Source organism: Phragmites australis, chromosome 2, assembly GCF_958298935.1.
Source record: "Phragmites australis chromosome 2, lpPhrAust1.1, whole genome shotgun sequence".
Classification (NCBI taxonomy): domain Eukaryota; kingdom Viridiplantae; phylum Streptophyta; class Magnoliopsida; order Poales; family Poaceae; genus Phragmites; species Phragmites australis.
The window spans coordinates 231,735-254,216 of NC_084922.1; the positions used below are offsets into that span (position 1 = coordinate 231,735).

At 47.8% G+C, this 22,482-nt stretch overlaps 1 long non-coding RNA gene and 1 other non-coding gene across 3 annotated transcripts; one reads left to right on the forward strand and one right to left on the reverse strand.

Annotated features, from left to right (window-relative positions):
- Positions 1-9,749: 9,749 nt before the first annotated feature.
- TRNAI-UAU (transfer RNA isoleucine (anticodon UAU)) lies at positions 9,750-9,823 on the forward strand. Its single transcript has one exon. It is a non-coding gene; the product is annotated as a tRNA-Ile (tRNA).
- Positions 9,824-12,312: 2,489 nt separating this feature from the next.
- On the reverse strand, positions 12,313-21,695 carry LOC133891880 (uncharacterized). Of its 2 annotated transcripts, XR_009904313.1 has the most exons (3): positions 21,480-21,686; positions 13,011-13,198; positions 12,313-12,550 (listed from the first exon to the last, which is right to left on the reverse strand). It is a non-coding gene; the product is annotated as an uncharacterized LOC133891880 (long non-coding RNA). The 2 variants fall into 2 exon arrangements; XR_009904312.1 differs by lacking the exon at positions 12,313-12,550 and having other exon boundaries at positions 12,824-13,198; positions 21,480-21,695.
- Positions 21,696-22,482: the final 787 nt, after the last annotated feature.

Sequence of the window (22,482 nt, forward strand, 5' to 3'; positions counted from 1 at the left end):
CTTCTCCAATCCTGGATAAGATTTGAGAAGGCCCAAAGAATTTGAATGCCAGTTTTTTATTAGGCCGTGGTGCCAACGAAGACTAGACATATATGGTTGTAACTTGGAGAAAACCCAATCACCAACTTGGAATGTTCATTCGGAAGGATGTTTATCCGCCTGACATTTCATGCTGTGCTTCGCCCTGATCAGATGTTGAATCAATCGATTCATTACTTCTCTATTCTTCAAACAAGCAGAAAGATCAGATATTGAACAGGAATCCGCTGATTAAATTCCAAAATGGCGAGGGGTGTAATCATACAATGCTTCGAATGGTGATCGACCCAGAGCAGAATGCAAGATTGTACTGATTGTACCAATATTCAAAAAGACTCAGCCACTGACCCCATTTAGAAGGACAGGCATGAACCAAGCATCTCATCATACATTGATTCACCCTCTTAGTCTATCCATCGGACTGAGTGTGATATACCAAGCTCATATGCAATTGAACACCAACCAACTTGAACAATTTCATTTCAGAATTGACTTGTAAAGACACAATCACGGTCATATATTATGGAGATGGGCATACCGTGTAATTTATATACATTGTGCAGGAATAACTTGGCCATCGATGATGTAGTATAAGGGTGCCAAAGAGGTAGAAATGTGCATACTCGATGAATTTGTTGACCACCACTAAAATGCAGTTGGCATGAGCCCTGATCTTGGCAACCCTTCTACGAAGTCCATAGAGATAATTTCTCAGGCAACATAAGGAACTGGTAGCGGCTAAAGCAACCCAGGAAGTTTGGATCTGCCAGATTTGGCCTGCTGGCAAGCAAGACATGACTTAACAACAAAGTCATGTACTGCTGTTTTCATGCCTTTCCAAGCAAACTGCTGTTTCAGCCTTCTGTATGTTAATGTGTATTATATGAGCTGTGAATGGAACTTTGAATATTATCTTTGAATGTGAATCTGAATGTGTATTGTGTATGAATTCTAAATGCATGGCTATATATGTATGTGATGAAATGAATGTATAACTATATATGTACGTGGTATATATGTGGTCCAATTTATCGGTTCATGACAAGAATTGACTGGCAGTCGATCGATTTTTCTTTTGAACAGACTGGGATAACTATTATCCTAGTATTATGTTTCAGACGGTTAGAAAACCAATTGCAATGACCCTTAGGAACCGACTGGGATGTTGTTTTCTGTGCTAGTATTTTTTATTTAAAAATAAATTAATCACTTCAAAGTATGCATATATAATTGATACACGGGGTGGCGGAGGAAGTCAAAACCTACGAAGTAGTAGCGTACAGCCCTGCCGTGCTTGCCTTGGATGCCTTCTTCCCCCTCTCCGGCCGGCCGCATATATGCCTAGCCTAGCGATTACTGTAGTAGCTAACACAGTACTACTGTATATAGGAAGCACGTACACCAGAGTGGCAATGGCATCGATGTGATCACCATCCACGCGCAGCACGAGGGATCGATCGATCGATCGGAGGCATGCATGCATGCATGGATTAGCTTTGCTCAGCTAGGGGATCGAGTACTAGCTCCTACTTATATACTGTAGCTAGCTAGGCAGCTATCTAGTCCCCAAGTAAGTAAAATTATTTTGAATATTATCGATGTGATGCAGTACAGTAATTGTGTAGCTCGGCAATGCAAATTACTACAGTACTAATTAATCGGGCCGGTGTGTGATGGATCATCCATCATGCATCCATGTTAATGCGTGTGAGCTGGGAGGCTGGCGACGACGGAAACGACAGGAAATGGAATACTTGTCCCTCCAATTCCAATCCGCTTGTGCTTGCATGCATTTGCATTGGCCGCCCGGCCGGTTAAACTGAATCGAAGGATATATTTTTACAAGGAGAAAATATCTCGGAATAAAAAGAAATTCATGTTCCGGACTTGCTGCATGCCTTGGACCTTGGTGTAGTGCCTGCCTTGGTATATATGTACGGCGGCTGTATAACACATCATATATACTGTCACGGTCGGGAGCGTCGTTGTTCATAATACAAATTGATGCTACGTAGCCAGATTACATGCATGCATGCACAAAGGTCGATCATTCATACGTATATATGCTTATTGAGTGACCGCATATATATGCTTCAGGTTTTGAAATATATAATAACGCCTTGGCATGCATGCGGCATCATGCCTGATGAACATGTGCATGAACGCCCAGTCGATCAGCTAGTTGATCACATGCACGCGCAAGGTGTCTCGCTTAGATTCCTTTCCGTGGAAGAAGCAGTACGCCCGCGTGTCAGGGAGTTAATTACTGTAGATGATCGCCAACCACTGTTTAATTGAATAGAAATCTCTGACGAAGAAAGGCCGGCCGGGCAGTTAGGTAGCTACCCTACCTGCTGCTGCTGCGACTATACTGCGAGGAACTGAACTAGCTAGACGTACTAATACTTGGCCATATGATATGTGCACGCAGAGGTTATTAGCTACATTTGTGGCAATTAACCGCGAATCTGTCAGAGGTCAGTACATGTACTGTCGTCTCTTTCTTGTCCTCGACGGAACCTATTATTAGCTCCTCCTGATCGATCTTACTGAAGCTAGGTGCAGTTTTTGCAGTCCAAAATTGTTTCTCTGACTCCATGTAGTACTGGCTTGTGCCAGGAAAAAAGGGTGACGCGCGCGGCCTCACATTCAATCAGCTTTGCGACCTGATGAGCAATATATGTGTACAGATTTCTTGGAAGCAATAAGTCTCAGTAGTTTATTGCACAATCGATATGGAAAATGTTTTGTGTGTGTATATATTGTAATGAAGAATTGAAACATGTGTGTCCTTTAATCTGAAAGATAACTTTGAGTAATTCTAAGATCAATGCATGCATGGGAAGTGACATGGACATGTCGTGCCAGTGGCAATATAATTGAACTTTTCTGAGCTTGCGAAATCCAAAGCAAGACCGAGATCGCATCGATCGACCAGCTGCAAGATCGATCAAATCACAAGCAGCAGCAGCGGCAGGTGGCATGCAGGTGAATATTTGGAAGTGTGGGCAGGCGTCTGCTTGCGAGCTGACTTTAGTCCAAGCCCGGCCCTAAACCAGATTAATTCTTAAATGCTACTATTGTTAGTCCCCATGAGGTGATCATTAACCTTTTTGCCTTTGGGCTTTGTTTACTGCTAATCCCTTGGACTCTAGCGTATGAACTCTTCCCGGCCCTAGGATATTCTCCTCGTGCACTGCCTCTCCACATGACAGGCTTTCTAAAGGGACACACAAGATTCCTTTCCAAAGCTAATCCTCCACGCATAAAAATTTTTCACTCCTTTTTCTTTCTCTCTTTGCACTGGTTCCCTTTAACTTGCCTGCCCCGCTAGCTAGCTAGGATGCACGAGAGAAGTGATAGCATAATTTTTGGGTAAATAAATTAAACTAAAGGAGCTAGCTAGGTTTGGGAAAAAGAGAAGGCTTGTCACCATGGGTATGTTTGCTTTTGCCTGCTTGGGATTGACCTTGGGCAATGGTGGTGACTTTTACACTATCACTAGCCAGCGGCTGTTTCTTCTAGCTACACGTATATTTCATTGATAGGAAATTAAACTAGGAGAAATATAATTTTACTGATCAATCTGTAGCGTCAAAATGCTAGTATGTATTAGAAACATCTCACTTTTGTCTGCAGCGGCTAACTTTGTTTGCATGCACTACTGTGATTGTGTGATGTTCAATCAAAATGTGACGACGTTGGTACTGTTGTGTCTCTCAATACCAATTAATTAACATATAGTTGCACACTCAAATCGATATACCCTTTCCTGGTGCAAATAAACACTGACATAAATACTTCTTCAGAATTAACGCACTACTAGATCTTCAATATTTATATAGTGTTTTTTTTCGAATGGACGGCGGTTATTGCCTTTGTATAGATTTTTTTTCTCAAGTTACCGAGTGTTTTCTAGTCTAATTTGGATATTTTCCGTGAGTGAAAACGATTTAGCAATAAAAAATCACCTGCCAATAATTCCCAACAAAATATCAAAGTCGATCATTTACTAAATAATACTCGGGAATTGTCCAAATAAACTAAAAAAACCCTCAGTAATTTGAGGAAATTTCTAAAGAAGGATAATCACCGTCGTTTGCAAAAAGACACTCAAGAAATCTTGGAGATCTTGTTGTGACGATTAACTAAACCACTTGACATTTTGGTTAGAAATGAGCATTTTTTCAAGCTAATTAAACGTGCGGGTATCGCACTAGGTACTTAATTTGGTACAGAAGATAATATCTGTTGCGGCCTATAGATTTCCCCTGCTGCAGCCAATGGATCCCTCCTCCTCCTCGACGTCGTTGCATTTGCCTCAGCAAGCCAGGGGAGTCCTCGACGCCACCCATCGCCGTCGACCACCGCATCAGGCTCCCCAACTACTTGCGCATAGCTGATCGACAGCCTCTCAGGTCTGGTCCGTTATACCCTAACCAACCGCGCGCCTCAAAACCTAATTAAATCTCTTTCTCACACGAGTTATATTAGCGCGCATCTATCGCATCACATTACTAATTTATTCTCTAGCTGATAAGAAGGCTACCTTCAATTTCACCTGTCCTTTATGGTTCCGGATCGATGTGGTTTCATCGGAACTCCTACACATTTGAAAATTGCGCAAGAGACTAGAGTGCGGACTTAACTGTTAAAATGTACTCTTCACATTTGTCATGATTAAAAGGGAAAAAGAAACTCATGCGTTAAATCCACTGCTTGCGGAATCTTCCCGAAGTTTCGAGACATGCATATTTTTCTCAGTTGCGCCTCAACGTGCCTGTGGTTTTGTTGTAGAAACTATTGGATGTTGTCGATGAGCTAGAGTCGCTGAAGCCAGTTGTGCAGCAGCAGATTGCGGAGCTTAATGCAGGTGGTACCACTACTTAAAAAATCAGTAAAGGAGGACCATATTAACGATGATTGTTTAACACGTGTCACTAATATATTAGTAACGGATCTAATAAGAATGCGTTAATAATATCCATTCTGATCAGGACCAGATATAGATCTGTCACTAATGACTACTCATTAGTGACGGGTCGTAACATGACTCGTCACTGATAATAATAGTGACGGATCAAGTTGTGACCCGTCATTAATGACTATGTCAAATTGTTCATCTGAGCCACCCAATACAGGACCTATCACATATGCTTCACAAACTATGCTATTTTTCAAATAACTTTCAGTCTTTGTGTTATGTGGGAATTGAACACGCAACCTCCTCTCGCGTGCATAACCTATTATCACCTCAGCTATCACGTTGTTGTGATAGGAAGCAGATATTTTATCCTTTTAACCTTCGAATGTCATAAATGACGGGACATAATTGTGACCCATTACATATGACTGACGTGTCACTGATGAGTTAATTATTAGCGATGAATCACAACTTGACCTGTTAATTATGACTGGCTTAGGATAGCCTGTCACTTATAACTGGTAATAAGTGATAGGTCATAATTTAATCGGTCATTATTATCATATGTGATGGGTCATATTACGATCTATTACTAATTTCGTGTCTCGTTTATCTATTTTTCACGTAGTATGTTTATTATTGGGAATTCTTTTGACTTAGTTATTTTATTTTGATAAATGTATTTTATTTTCCTTATATCATTTGTAGGAATATTTTCATATGTCATGCACCAAGTTAGAATCATTTCAACAAAGTATATTTATTCAAGGGGCGATTTTCCATTTTCAAATTAGGGGCGGGTGTGCAATACTGCAACAGAATGTGTACTATATATTGAAATTAGAGGCAGGTTGTTCTCCTATGTAGGCTACACACAATGTGTCCTTGCGGCCGAAGACTCCCGATGACATCGTCTGGAGAATGAATGTGCAGAAGGTGTACTCCACGTCTTTCAGCCTACAAGATGCAACTTTAGGGCTCCATGAACACCAACTATGCGCCATCCAAATGCATTTTTTTTTTACATTTTAAGTCAATCAGAATAGGCTATGGACCGTATATAGGTTTCAAAGAGGGGATGACCCTTTAGCACCATCTGTGGACTCTGTCGACGGTTCCTTAAGACTTGCCATCATCTTCTCATGAACTATAGATACACCTGGCGTATTTAGGACGAAATGGCGGTTTGGCGCTCAAGCAGGCATCGACCCGGCCCATCGGCCGTATTAGGACTCGGTCCATGAGTGGTGGACAGCCATGGCTAATAAAAGAGTCTGATCGCTCATCATGTTAGTTTCTAGGAGATTTGAAAGGAACGAAATTGACGCGTTTTTATTACCATCGAGAGCAGGCCACGGCCCAACTCGTCCAAGCCATAAAAGACGAAGCTTCTCTTTGGATTTGCTGGGAGCTCGGCCCTTGTTGTTTTTCATTCGGGCCTCTCTTAAAAATAAATTGTCCGTTGTCCGTCAGGTTTTCTTCTAGTTAATACAACAGACAGTTGTTCTACCGGTTTCATCTAAAATAAATACTGCAACAGAAGAGGGGAGGATGCTAGTAGAGAAGATTACTGATCTTTGTAAGGAAGCGAGCCCATGCCCATAGCAGAGAAGACATTATTTCCTTTGTTTTCACTTGACATTGTAATTCCCTCGCACTTGCAGTTTAGTAACGGCTGGCTTGAACCAAGAAGGAATTCATGCATGTCCTATCAGTACTGATTTGATATTAATTGATACTGAAAATATATCGGTGTTAGTTCTTAAACTTCCGTACCCGAAAAATAATTGAGAAGATAAGAACCGGTATCACTATCAGTGTCGGTTCTTGGCCAGAACCGGTACTGATAATTATTACTATCATAATTCATCTTAAAAAATTCATAATTTTTTCACACGAAGTTGGATGGGGAAAAACTTTATATAAATATTGTAGCTCTTGACGAGATCTACAACTTTGTAGTTGATCACTTTTTTATTTTAGATCATTTAGATATCCAAATAGCTATTCAAATATTCGGTAAGAAGATATCAAAATGATTTATTTTGCTTCTGTACTCACGAACAGACGATAATTGAGATGGTTATAGGGGTCATGCGTACGCACAGGCTATGAGGTCTTGAGTTTGAGCCTTTGTTGCCGTATGCGAGTGAATATCATATGACTTTGCAAATATTGGGCGTGGTCGGGTGCCTCTAGTCGCGAATTTTTTTTAAAACTTTTTTGACCCGAAAAACGATGAATCAAGATCGACTATCAGTGCCGTTTGGAGTCACCAACCAGTATTGATAGTGATTTTCAGTGCCAGATTCATACCCAGCACTGATAGTGACTATCAGTGTCTGTCGGAGGATTAACTCCTGTCGCAGGGATCCCGAGAGACCCCTTTTTAGAGATTCGGTCGGGGAATGATCCTGAATAAGTTCGTCGGAGAAATAAATGGAATGAATGCAACGGCCGGTGGTGGGGTGATGACCTAGTGCAGAAAGAAGTAAATGCACCGGAATTTAGACAGGTTCGGACCGTACGAGGGCGTAATACACTACTCCTGTATGGATACGATAACTGTCCTGAGGAAGTCCCTCAAGGATGTTGCTGGTTACAAGAATATTGGCCTAACTAAGAGCTTAAGGCTCCTTGTTCTTCGGCTGGGGCTGTGCTTGGTCTTCTCCGAGAGAGCTCGAGTTCGTATGTGTGTGAGTCCGTTGCCTATTACCTGTGTTGGTTTTTGTGTTCGTTTTTCTCTTCTGTGTTGCCGGCTCTTTTAAGTATCCGCCGGCTGAGACATGCCCCGAACGGGAAGGAGGGGGCACAAGTTTCAAGACGTCATGACTGGGAAAAGCGTCATCATTTTTTCTGGGTGAAGTGACCGGGGGTGGAAAATGCGTCGCACGCCTGGTCACCTATCACCATAAACGCCCTAGCAACGGGCGTCGTGGAGAGGGCCCACCGGGCAGCCGCAGAGCAACCCGGCGTGCCCGCCCTGTCTTGTTCCTCTGCCACGGCAGGGCGGCAGACAGAACGCCTTGATCCTCGCGATGTTATCCCAAGACAAGCCGGATGATACGGGACGGGACTCGTGCAATTAATAGCCCCACGCCTCTCTGCCAAAACATGGCAGGAACTGGCGCCACGGCGGGAGCAGTTGGAGATGTCAGACCACGCACGCTCATTAAATGCGGCCTTGGACCTCTGACTGGTGGACACCTCATCGGCGGGCCCCTCGGGGGCCTTTCTGGGTCGTTGGGGCACCGAGTGCTCGGGGGTACTGTTCACCTCCCTGAGCACTCTCTCCCGAGAATGCCTATCCTTGTCCTCGGGGTACCGGGTGCTCGGGGGTACTGTTCACCTCCCCGAGCACTCTCTCCCGAGTACTCGTGCACGAACCTTCGGGGAACCGAGTGCTCGGGGGCCGCCACGTGCAGCCCCAAGCACTATCTCCCGAGCACTCTTGTATGGATATTCGGGGAATCGAGCGCTCGGGAGCTGCCATACGCAGCCCCAAGTATTCTCTCCCGGAACTTAGCTCTTCTGATCGTCGGGGGACTAGGGTGCTCGGGGGTGACTGGGCACCGGCCCGAGCACTTTCTTCCCGGTACTTAGACTCCGTGGATCATCGGGCAACTGGGGTGCCCGGGGACCACTGACTGTGGTCCCGAGCACCTTCTACCGGGACTTGAGCTTTTCTCATCCTTTAGGAAGGACCTCGTGGAATGGCGCCATGTGGCGGATGGCTGGCCGGGCCTCGGGACTCAGGGACCCCCGGTTCCTGATACACCGACAAGGGCGTTACGCGTTCTTTGTGCTGTTGGAGAGCCAACTGCAATTTTTCAGTCAGAATATATCATAAAATTAGGATAGATAAATATTTATTGGATACCTACCTTATCCAATATTTTCGTTACTCAAGTCGACATTCTCGCTTCTGCTTCGGATGTCTAGTGGATTCCGGGGCCTTGGCAAATGGCCGGTCACCATTATTGTTAGAAGAGCAAAAGGAAGAAATTCTCGCTCTAATTTCCCTTGATCTGTTTAACCTGTCCATCTTTAGTGACTTCTGTGGTAAGGAGTCGAGGGAAGTGGTGTGGTGGGCCCCCTCACTTTTTTTTTTGAAAGAAGATAGGACCAACGAGCCAGAAAAAAATCAAGTAAAGTCCTAGCCCGCTTGACCTTTTCTAAGTGGGGACAGAATGAAATGACCATAATAAAGATGCTTACTATCTATTTTTGATTCGCTAGCTAAGAGAACTTCTTAAGTTAGGGTACTCTTGCCTGGCGTGATTGCCAGCGTGCATCGACGCCTTGGCTTCTAGCATACGGGGGGAGGTCAGGTGCATGGGACACTTGTTATGGAATGGAGCCTGACGCCGGGGCGACGTAGCATGCATGCCACCGGAAGGAACATGCATCCATTACATGCCCATCCATCACGGAGGAGACGACCTATGTACCATCGTCGACGACATTGGTTGGTGCGCTGCCGATCATTTTTATTTTCATTGAGAGAAAAATTAAACTCCATTGATGGATCTCAGTTCAAATTATTTGGATGGAGGAAATTAAAACAAATGCACATATATTCATGGTTTCAGCTAGGGAGGTATAAAATAAAAGGTCCCCCATAAACAAACATATATAAACTACAAGGGAAATAATAAGAGCGATAAGAATTAATGTTCTCCGAGTACAGGATATTGCCAAGCAAAACAAAACACACAAGAATGGTCAAGTCCAAAAATGATACAGCTAACGATAATTGGTTGTACAAAAGAAATGGGGGCGCTCAGGTCCCGTAGCTCAGTTGGTTAGAGCGTTGGTCTTATGAGCCGAAGGTCGCGGGTTCGAGCCCCGCCGGGACCACCTTTTTTTTGGCTGGCATCTCTCGTATCTATCTGCTCTGAGTCAGAGCCGAGCCCGAGCCTGCATTTTATTTTTGTTTGACTTCCTTTCTTTTTGGCTAGGACGCCGGGATGTTGAAAGAGCAGCTAGCTGGTCAACTTCTGCTTCAGCAATAAGCTCAAATTTCTCTATTTCAAATATTGTCTTGTGCAAGGAAAGAGATCTGCTAAAACGCATGCTCTCTTTCAAATATTGTTTCTTTCTTGTAACTCGATTCCTGGATTACCGGAGGCCTATCCTGAGTGATCGGAGATCCCGTGATTCAGGTTGTAGGAAAACGAAGCTTGTTGACACCAGAAGCATCTCTTCCTGGGTCCCATTAGCTGCAGTGCTTCATCTGTACGGCAGGCTGAGCATACGCTCTTAATGAGCTCTACGCCATATGGCGGGAAATTGTCCTACAGGATCTCTAGAAGAGCTCACCTATGTGAACTAATCATGAGGTCGTGATTCGAGAGAAAAAGGGGTACTCTCTAGTGAGTTCATGAAAAAGGTACAAGGGCATGACCGTAAAGCCCTGCCCCGTTTGAGGAGCAGATCTACTGCCCAGTACTATATGTCTTCGAAATGAAAGCCCTCACACCAAGACACTGGATCAAGGTCTAATCCTCCAAGCTGTCTGTGCGGGGTCGTAGTTTCTTTGGCTAGGCAAGGTTCAAGCTTAATCGCACCTTCGCTGAAAAATTAGTATATTAAATCAGTCTCGATGTCCATTTGATTTAAGTCGAATTTTGAAAGGTAAAAGGTGGAGATTGTTGGAATTTGAAGAGATTTTTCCTTTAAAATTCGAATTTAAAGTTGAAGTCAAATTTGAATTGAGTAAAATTCCTTGAAAAAGAAAAAAAAAAGAAAAAAAAAGGAGGAATTGGCCTGACCGAATGGGCCGCTTCAAGGCCCAAAAGCCGAGCAGCCCACCCGGCCAGCTGCCTGCCCTAATAGGGTGCCTGGCTGCGCGTGTGCTGGAGAGCAGCCGCCACAGAGGCGTGCTGGGAGGGGGCTCCGCCCTTCTCGGCTTCTCCGTTGGTCGCCCAGCGATTTCGGCGCGCCGTTGAGGCGTGATGGGGTGGCGGCCGTGCTTCTTCCTCTCTCTAAAAGGCAGGGGCTCTCACCTGTTCTTCATCCCCGAAGCTTTTCCTTCTGCGAGTTTTTCCCTCTTGCTCTGATCTTCAGCTCTCTCTCCGTTTCTTCTTGCGCGAGGCTGTTCCGGCTTTCTCCGGTGGGGCGTAGACCGACCCGGTTGAGCTCTCCGCTGGGTGAGTTCCCGTCGGCTCTGAGTCGCCGGCCTCGTGCGGGATTTTTGGAGCCGCACCTTCTGCTTGTTTGGTGCTCGGCTGATTCGGTGACTGGCTGCGCGTGTGTGCGAGGAGATCTGTGGTGTGGTGATTGGTATTTTCTGGGCTGTGCCTTCGAGCACGCCATTGCTTGCAGTGTTCGGCGGATCCACCTTGGCCCGGTGATTGGACTTCGGCTGTTGTGGTTTCTCTGCTTCTTGCGAGTTGGTTGTGGTGTGCCTCACAGCCGGCTTTGTGGCATTGTATCTCCGAAAGCAATTCCCAGTTGACCTCGGCATAGAGGGGGAATCTCAGTTTTCTGGGTCAGCGCATTTGCGTGCCTTGCCATCTTCATCCTCCCGGACAGTAAGCCCGTTCCAATCCTATATTTACATTCTAGCGTGCAATTTTGATTCATATTTATATACTCTGTATATGCATGCTAGAATTGGCAATATTCTGCTCTGTGATGAATGCGAGCTAAGTGCGATTAGTGTATCATTTGAGCTCTTTTGCTGGGCTGTAGTTGCCGGTTATTGATCTAGCTGAAATCCTGTTATTAGTCTCTGTGTCCACTGTGGTGTGGCTTTGCCACCCTCTGCTCAGTGGTTCTGTGTTGAAAAGAGAACTCTGGAAAGCTTTGGTGCTGTCTGGTTCGGTTGGCTTGGGCGCCCTTTGTATGTTACCCTTGATCTGGTGTCACTTTGTGGCATTCTGCTCTGATCAGTTGTAGTCGGCTGTATTTGATATTGTCTGATCTTGATGGTTTGGGCGCCCTGGTGTGTTCTGTGTTCGGCTGTCATTCTCTGTTTGCCGACGGGTACTGTGCTTTCCAGAAGAGTTCTCTTGATCATAGACTTGTGTAGCTTGGCCTAGCTTTAGAGGAGATTTGATACACTAATCGGTAACATCTTAGTATGTGTTGATGGCCGTTAAGTCGGCAACTCGCTCTGAGAGCCATGACTTTGTTTCAATATATGTTCATGAGTTATATTGCTTCACTGACAGTCTTGATTCATTTGTATTCATGAGTAGCTTATGTGTTTTCATATATGCTTTTGAAATGCTCATGTTTACCTATATGAAATATGTTGTCAGTTATGTTTTTATACATTCTTATACATTCAGAATCAATTCATTCGAAAAGTTGCTAAAACGTAATTTAAAACAACAAAAATATCTACCCAATGTATAAGTTAGTCATGATGATTCCGTTGTCGTTAATCATCAAAACTCGAATTAGGGGCCTACATGCTTACAATCAGTTGCCACATTTAATCATCGGTTTGGCAAAACACTCAAGTATCTAACCGGATCAAAGTAAGAGGGAAACGCGTATGATACCTAGGTCTGCTTGGAACCAAGATTAGTGGTAATCGAACACCTTGCCGAAAGCTCCTTGTATGCAGGAGGAGGCCTCCACGACAGCCAAAAGCAGAAAATGCCAAGTGAGTTTAATCTTTTATGTTCTTGGTAGCCTCTCTTGAAAATTAGATGACCTACTTAGCTATGAAGAGTGCATAAGTGTCCCTTTTACAGGGAAATAATTGACTGAACAATTAGATCGTAAAAAAATACTCTTGATAAAAGAGACATTAGTAAAATCCATGTCTATGCCATTATTAACAAAACAGAAATCAATTTTGTATGGAAGATACTGCACATATTTTTCAGGTTTGTAAGTTGTAAGTGAATTCTGAAAGAATATTATGCCATAACAAATGAGTTACAAATGAGCAAATTCATTCTGAAGAAATTGTATTGGCCAAGAAGTAACAGTACTACCAAAACCAAGGTTATGCTCAAAGCTACATTAATCCAGCGGTCTGCTATAATCTGTAGCTTCACAATGAATTAGAAATTTCATATCACATTACCTCAATCTATAGTTTTTCCCTGTAGCTGTGGTGTTGGATCAGCTGCTCCACCAGTCAGGGAAAGGCTTGGAGGCAGAACATGTTGAGGCTTTGGCCTGTTGATGTCGAGAGATAGAGCAGAGAATTCCATTTCAGACATATAGTCTTATCTCTCAGTTCACACTCATTGCCTTTGCACTGTTTTCAACCTGAAAAATGAAAAGTTCAGACATGACAGGTTACTACTTGCAGTTACAGTACATACATGATGATTCATCTTGAGCTTTGACAGAGAAGAGAAAAGTTAATTAGTTTTAGTTCATCAATTGCGACATCATTGAAAGAGAAACATCAAGTGCCATAAATTATGGATTATGAAATGCCGACAGAAAAGTATGTCCTTAGTTTTAATTCTCACTGAAGTAGTGCATTTATGCTCTATGCAAGCTCGAGCTCGCCATGAGCTTCCACGCTGATGCCATCCCAGTCGTTGAGCATGCTGTCACTATCGTCACGTAATTGCCGTTGCTGGCCATGGGCAAGGGCTTCGAGGATCAGCAGGGTGACCATTTTCTTTGCTTAATCCGGCCACTGCACTAAGCTGCCACCAACAGATTTGGACATCCTGTGGATGAGAGGCGATGGCACGGACAGGGCTGGCGGCGGTTGGGGCCTGCGGCACCGCGCGGAGGGCATTTGGGCTTATGACTTGGAGCGTCAAGCATCCTCGAAGGGGCAACTCCGAAGCCGCACGGATCAGCCTGCGGAGGAGGCAGCGCAGTGGGGACGGGAGGCAGGAGTGTTAGTTACTCCTATGTGCTATAGATAGGATAGGCAGCATGTTTCCATTTTCGTGCATGCGCGCAGACATCGTGTTTGTGGTGATCGCGCGCTAGAATAGTGGTAGTTAGTTGACATGCCGCCATGGCCGGACGTCGCGGTGCGTGGGGATGGACGCGCACACTCCTCGCGTCGTGCGCGCCATGAGCGGCATGATCTCTCCCGTTTCCAAATAAATAGCAACTCATACAACAGAAAATGCTGCGCGATTTTGAAGCACAACTCCCGTGTCCAAACGTTCGCGTTGTGTTTCTTCTCCCTCGTGTTCGAGCTCGCCGCCGGCGTTCACCGAGTGTCCGCCGCCGGCGTTCGCCGTCTCCACGACTGACAAGTGGTATCAGAGCCGTACGAGGGGCCCGCCGTCACCATGGCGTCTCCAGCCCGCGGTCGCACACCGCCCGTGAAGGAGAAGGGTGACGGCTCCGGCGACAAGTCGCCACCGCGCGCGCCGAGCAAGTCTCCGTCGCGCCGTTCGCGCACTCGCGACGCACGCCGTCCGCGGGAAGTCGTCATCGAGCGCATCATTCGCGAGGGTGGTGGCTCCGGCAACTGGCCGCAGCTGACCAAAACCAACTACAACGAGTGGTCGCTGCGGATGAAACTCAAGATGCAGGCTAGGCGCCTCTGGGAAGCCGTCGAGTTCGACGACGTCGAGTTCGACGACGACCGGAACGCGCTCGACGCCATCTGCAGCGCTGTGCCCGAAGAGATGGTGCCTGTGCTCGCGACGAAGGCATCGGCGAAGGAGGCGTGGGAGGCCATCAAAACCCTTCGCATCGGCGACGACCGGGTGCGGAAGGCCACGGCGCAGAACCTCCGCGCCGAGTACGAGTCGATCGCGCTCCGGGAAGGCGAGCCCATCGAAGACTTCGCACTACGTCTCACCGGCATGGTGCAGCGCCTGGCCACGCTGGGTGATCCGGAGCCCGACGAGAAGGTCGTCGCCAAGTACCTGCGCGTCGTCCGTCCACGGTATAAGCAGCTCGTGATCTCCATCGAAACATTGCTTGACATCTCTCAGCTCTCCATCGAGGAGGTGACCGGCCGACTCAAAGCCGCTGACGACGTCGAGCCCGCTCCGGCACACACCGCGAGCGGCAAACTGCTTCTCACCGAGGAGCAGTGGGTGGAAAGGTACAAGAAGAAGGCCTCGGAGTCTGGGCGTGGTGGCTCTGGCTCCGGTGGTCGCGGCAAGGGCCGCAGCAGAGGCCGCGGGCGTAGCTCCGGCGGCAACAGCGACTCCAAGGGCGGCTCCAGCTCTACGCGCCCGCCGCCGGACGATCCATGTCCGCGCTGTGGCAAAAAGGGCCACTGGGCCCGTGATTGCCGTCTCAAGAAGAAGGAGGAGTCGGCACAAGAGGCCCATGTGGCCCAGGAGGAAGAGGCCACACTTATGCTGGCCCTCGCCACTGCCCACCAGGAGGAAATCAAATCCTCCACGCCGCCGGCGCTCTCCACCGAATCTCCGCCGCCGCCAGCCGCCGAGATCCACCTCACCGAGGGGAAGGTGTTCGCCTCCTTCGACTCCGCGGTCGACCGGGATCCGCGCCGATGGATTCTGGACACGGGCGCCTCCAACCACATGACGGGCGCCCGGTCTGCCTTCGCCAGCCTCGACACCGGCATCACCGGATCCGTGCGATTCGGGGACGGCTCCACCGCCCGCATCGAGGGAAGCGGCACCGCGCTCCTCTCCTGCAAGAATGGGGAGCACCGCTCACTGCCGCACGTCTACTACCTCCCTCGTCTGACGGCGAACATCATCTCCGTCGGCCAGCTGGACGAGGGCGGCTATGAAGTCCTGGTAAAGGGAGGCGTGATGCGCGTCCGCGACGAGGAGATGCGGCTGCTTGCGAAGATTCCCCGCAGCCCAGGCCGCCTGTACGTGCTCGACGTCACCATCGCACGTCCGGTGTGCCTGGCGGCGCGGGGCGCTGAGGACGCGTGGGTTTGGCATGCCCGATTCGGGCATGTCAACTTCACCGCCCTCCGCAAGATGGCCCGTGAAGAGCTCGTCCGTGGCCTGCCTCTGCTCAGCCAGGTGGAGCAAGTCTGCGACGCGTGTCTCGCCGGCAAGCAGCGCCGCACGCCGTTCCCGCAGAAGGCGCTGGGGCACTCCACCGAGGTCCTCCAGCTTCTCCATGGCGACCTCTGTGGTCCGATCACGCCGCCGACGCCCAGTGGCAACCGGTATTTCCTTCTCCTGGTCGATGATTATTCCCGATACATGTGGGTGGTGTTGTTGCCGTCCAAGGACGAGGCAGCGTCAGCCATCAAGCGGGTCCAGGCAGCCGCGGAGAGGAAGACCGGCAAGAAGCTGCTCGCACTCCGTACCGATCGGGGTGGCGAGTTCATTGGGGCGGATTTCGTCGAGTACTGCGCCCAGCTCGGACTGCGTCGCGAGCTCACGGCACCATATACACCGCAACAGAACGGTATCGTGGAGCGTCGCAACCAGTCCGTCGTGGGCACGGCGCGGTGCATGCTGAAGGCCAAAGGACTCCCAGGCGTCTTCTGGGGCGAGGCGGTCTCGACGGCCGTCTATCTCCTGAATCGGTCTTCGTCAAAGAGCATTGGGGGCAAGACACCCTACGAGCTCTGGACGGGGAGTGCGCCGGGCGTTCATCACCTCCGCACGTTCGGCAGCATCGCCCACGTCAAGGTAACTTCGCCCAATCCAAAGAAGCTTGACGACCGCAGCAGGCGCATGATTTTCGTCGGGTACGAGGCCGGGTCCAAGGCATACCGTGTGTATGATCCTACTACTCGCCGAGTTCACATCAGTCGGGACGTCGTCTTCGACGAAGGCGCTCAGTGGGCATGGCCTGCTGATCACGACGGAGGCGACGCCGACTTCATCATCGACGAGCCAGCGGTGGAGGTGCCCACCGTGATCACCACCACCAGCGCGACGGTGGCCCGCACTCCGTCGGCAAGCACTGTGTCAGGCTCGGCTACTCCGGCGTCCCCAGGCTCGTCCTCACCTCCGTTCGCGCCAGCGCACACTCCGGCCTCAACTCCAGCTCCTGGCTCGTCCAGCGCACAGCAGCCCCACGACGTCGAGTTCGCCACGCCGCCCGGGTCCGGCTTCAGCGAGCAGCTGGACTTCGACCATGACGACGAGGCGCCTCTGCGTTTTCGGCGCGTCGACAACATCATCGGCCAGTCGACTCTGCCCGGTTTCGTCGAGCGAAACCTGGAGGAGCACCTCATGCTGGCAAGCGACGCCGAGCCGGCGACGTTCGAGGAGGCGATGCGGCATGAGCACTGGCGTCACGCGATGCTGGATGAGATGACGTCCATCGAGGCAAGCGGAACCTGGGAGCTCGTCGACGCTCCTCCACGCGTCAGGCCGATCGGCCTGAAATGGGTCTACAAGACCAAGAAGGACGCCACGGGCGTGATCACCAAGCACAAAGCTCGTGTCGTCGCCAAAGGATATGTGCAGCAGCAGGGCATCGATTTTGAGGAAGTGTTCGCGCCGGTGGCCCGACTTGAGTCCGTGAGGTTGCTGCTCGCCCATGCCGCCTCACAAGGCTGGGCAGTGCACCACATGGACGTTAAGTCGGCGTTCCTGAACGGTGTACTCCAAGAGCAAGTCTTCGTCGAGCAGCCGCCTGGTTTCGTCCTGCGCGGCCAAGAGAACAAGGTCCTGCACTTGGTGAAGGCGCTATACGGCCTGCGTCAAGCGCCCCGCGCCTGGTATGCCAAGCTCGATTCCTCCCTGATCGAGCTGGGCTTCCAGCGGAGCACCTCCGAGCACGCCGTGTATCTACGCGGTGTGGGCGATCGTCGGCTTGTCGTCGGTGTCTACGTGGACGATCTGGTGATCACCGGCGGGAGCGGCGATGACATCACCACGTTCAAGGAGGAGATGAAGACGAAGTTCAAGATGAGTGACCTCGGCCTCCTCCACTATTACCTGGGGCTGGAGGTTTCCCAGAGTGAGGCCGGGATCACCGTCTGCCAGAGCGCATACGCCGCCAAGATCCTGGAGTCGGCGGGGTTGGCTGGGTGCAATCCCAGTCACACTCCCATGGAGCCCCGCCTGAAGCTCAGCAAGCTGAGTTCGGCTCCATCAATCGACCCAACCATGTACCGCAGCATCGTCGGCTCCCTCCGCTACTTGGTGAACTCAAGGCCCGATCTCGCATACTCGGTGGGCTACATCAGCAGATTCATGGAGAATCCCACCACCGAGCACCTGTCCGCCGTCAAGAGGGTGCTCAGGTACGTTGCCGATACCCTGCAGTTCGGATGCTGTTACAGGAGGAAGAAGGAAGCTCAGCTCGTCGGCTACAGCGACAGCGACTTGGCCGGCGACATTGACACCCGCAAGAGCACAACTGGAGTGGTCTTCTTCCTCGGCGGCAACGTGATCACCTGGCAGTCACAGAAGCAGCGCGTCGTGGCCTTGTCCTCCTGCGAGGCAGAGTACATAGCCGCGGCCACTGCTGCATGCCAAGGTGTCTGGCTTGCCCGTCTTCTAGCCGAGCTCAAGGGCGAGGAGGCGGCCACCATTTCGCTGAAGATCGACAACCAGTCCGCCATCGCGCTCAGCCGGAATCCCGTGTTCCACGACCGAAGTAAGCATATCGACGTGAAGTTCCATTACATTCGAGAGTGTGTCGAGGAGAACAGGGTTCAGCTTCAGTCCATTGGGACGGTGGAGCAGCTGGCGGACATCTGCACCAAGGCTCTGGGGCGTGAACGGTTCTGCGAGCTGCGTTCCAAGCTTGGTGTTCATCATGTACAGCAGGCACACTAGGAGTAGGAGGAGAATTGTTAGTTACTCCTATGTGCTATAGATAGGATAGGCAGCATGTTTCCATTTTCGTGCATGCGCGCAGACATCGTGTTTGTGGTGATCGCGCGCTAGAATAGTGGTAGTTAGTTGACATGCCGCCATGGCCGGACGTCGCGGTGCGTGGGGATGGACGCGCACACTCCTCGCGTCGTGCGCGCCATGAGCGGCATGATCTCTCCCGTTTCCAAATAAATAGCAACTCATACAACAGAAAATGCTGCGCGATTTTGAAGCACAACTCCCGTGTCCAAACGTTCGCGTTGTGTTTCTTCTCCCTCGTGTTCGAGCTCGCCGCCGGCGTTCACCGAGTGTCCGCCGCCGGCGTTCGCTGTCTCCACGACTGACAAGGAGACGCAGGCAGGGAAGCTGTGGAGCGGGGCTTCAGAGCAGGCGCTGACGACGATAGGGAGGTGGAGGTGGGTTGGGATGGACCGCCTGCGGGTAGCAGTTGCGGCGGACATAGGGCAGCTTATGGAGACGTGGAGGTGACGCTGGTGGAGGCGGAGGGTGGCGGCGGCTTGCACGGGGTGGGCTCGAGCGACGCCTCCTGACCAGACGATCGACATCCGACGGTCCACTCTTTCTTGCCTACGTGGATAGCCTCTCTGCAGTTGTCGTGTTTCGTTGATATTAGCCGAGGTCTCTAGTCTACGCGTTAGCTCTTCCATTTATTAAAGTTTTGTAATTCCTGATATTTAATAACATTATTTGTCTTACTCTTCAATCTCATTTTTTTTTTCAGTTTTATAATCTAAACATATTTTCGCAAGGGTGATTTTATAATAATTGCACTTATTATTTATGATTTTATACCGTTCCCTATAACAGGTAATATTTATCGAATATCACCTTCTAAACAATAACTTTACCTTTAAATGGAACCATTTTAGCATCTGAATTTTGCTCACTCGTTATATCTTCGAATGATCCATCTAATGCCACAAAGCATTGTCTATTTGTCATAATCACTTGATCCCATATTATGAGTGATGTTTTTATAAATTTGTGCTTTTTCTGTTGCGTGGTTCATATACGCAGTGCGGAGGCACCGATGATTGGTTCAAGTACTTATTTATGCTACACACATAAATAAACATATAAATAGCACATTCAAAGATAAAGAATATCCATTATAGGAACACTGGAGCAAGACAACACTAATAAAATAGCACACTGTTTGCGCGCCGTATGACCCATTTCCGAGGCAGGAGTGTGTTAAACTAAAAGATTACTTAAGTTGATAGGTTGAGTAAGATGGACCTCATAAGCAGGAGTTACAATATAGGAGTGCACATGCGCATTTTTAAAGGAATACAGCAGGTAAGCCCCTTATTTCCAGTTTTAATGGTATTTGTTGTTGTTAGATATGCAGATAACTTTGCATTCGCTATTAAGAAGGGGTCAGAGGCTGAGAGTAAGCCAAAGTTTTCAACAGATGTTGAAAGAGTCTTTGGCCTATCTCAAACTCTTTTAAAAAAAGCTTCAAACTTATTTGCGAAATCAGTAAACCCTGCTATAACTATATTAGGAGTACTTGTCGCAATTCACATACGGACTTACGAAGGCACCCATAACCACTGAAAAACAAAGTGTGATCCAATATTACATAAAGCAAATCAAATTTTCATAAATGAAGAGATAATTACCATCTGGAACACATCCACTGAACTTTCCATACCAGCAAGCATCAACCCAACTCGCTCAAATTTGAAATTTTCAATTATCATACTGGTAGAAGAATATGGGATAATATCACTTGGTATTTCTTCAATTCCGAATCCACTACTACTCTAAACACTACTACTTATCTTGAAAGACATCCCAACAAAAAGAACAGAGCATAGGAAATTTTCTTGAGTAGTAAATTCTTTGCTCCAGAATCAACCAGGACAATAAAGCACTATGATCACACAAAATAGTTCCGTCTGACAGAACTATGATTACAAAGCTCAGTGCAGCTATGTTCCCTTTTAATCAGTTCTATATACATAAGTCCTTTTTTTTTTGCCCATAATTGATGAGCATATAAAATATACTAACAACAGTTCCACCATATTAACCATTTCACTTGAGGCATTGGCAAATTCAAACTCACTTAGGCAATTGATGGAACAGGTAGTGAACGTTCCTAGTATGCATCAGGAATTCATGCAAGCACCTGGGCATTTCTTTCTTCCTCGTGAGTACGAGGTCAACCTTGATACATGAGGAATGCAAAAACTTGCAATGGTCAACCCGACAATCAGACCACCTTTGAACTTGCTAGATTTTTTTGCATAAAATGGAATAACAGACTCTTCCGCATGGTTACAAATAAGAGAAAAAATAACTGTATACTCATTATTTATTACTGTACAAAATATTTTCAGTACGCTTCATGTTAGATTTAGTCAAGATTTCTGTTGAAAACATCTTTTTGTATTGGGATATAAATATGTTATGCAATGTCCTGCTGCCTTGAAATATGGCCTCACAACTCAGTATTGGATATGCCCTATGGGAAAACAGGCGGCAACCTGTGATGTTTCTCTCTACCATTGTTTACAGTAGCAATCGGTTGCTCCAATGGATCTGGACCACCACCTAACATGAGTTAGCCCGCAAATCGGCGATCCGAAAACTATTGCTATCACTATCAGCCAGCAAATTCCACTGAGAAAACACAAGCGAATAGCACATACTGTTTGCCTACCAACGATCGTTCATTTCATCCAAAAGCAAAAGGTTGTCAAGGGGGAGCAAAAACCTCCGGGAGGAAAGTTAGATTTGGGTGAAAAAATCTAGACACGATGGATCCAACAGCTGATGGTGAAAGAGATGGAGAGAAGGAGGAGGAGGCTCACCTTACCTGCCTGCCTTGGGATGATCTGCTCCTGCGTCGCGGAGGTCACGGAGTGGGGCGAGGTGGGTCTCGGCGGCCGCAGAGGGGGGCAGTGGTGACGCAGAGCCGGAATGGCTCAGAGGAATCGGTGGTGGCGGCGAACGAGGAGCGCGGGGGCGGAAGAACTCGGGGAGGGAGAAGAATCGAGACACTCGCAAAGTCTAGATCCAACGGGTCTCCTTGCTTGCTGGCTTGATCCGATGGCTCACGTTTTGATGGTGACGTGGCTCAATGACGTTTGAGATAATGGACGCGCTTTACTAAGTGTGTGTATATATTATATTATATATATATATATATAGATATAGATGGTTGCTGAACCATATATGAATCCAAACGTCTCTCCAGTCTTCAATAGATATTATATAAATATATATTTATATTATACCAATATATATGAGTGTGTATATACATCTAACAATTTTACTAACATTTCTAAAAATAATAATTCATTGGTCTACCAATTAACTTGATGCTAATGTGTGCTAGGATTTCTGGTTTCCCCAAAATTCTCATCGCAACCAGGGTTAAAGTTACCGACCGGAGTTCGGTTACCGAGCTCCGGTGGTAACCGAAAATTCACGACAACCGCGGTTACCGATCAAAAATTTTAAAAAAAATTGGAGAAAATTTATTTGGTAAAATTTGAAATTTGGAAAAAAATCGCGATTTTAGCCGTTCGGTAACAGGTCGGTTTGGATCGGTTACCGAGCGGTTTTGCGATTTATCGAGCGGTTTTCTTGAATTTTCCGTATTATCGGTAACCGCTCGGTTTTGTCGATTTATCGAGTGGTTTTCTCGATTTTCAGTGAAGTTCAAAAAAAAACCCAAAAATTATCTCAATCTTCTAAAATCAATAACTAATTCATCTGAGCTTTAAATGAAGTGAAACAAATTTTGTTGGTTTCCTTGTGACATGATCTACATGATAAAAATATTTATACTCATAAAAAAGTTCAAAATTT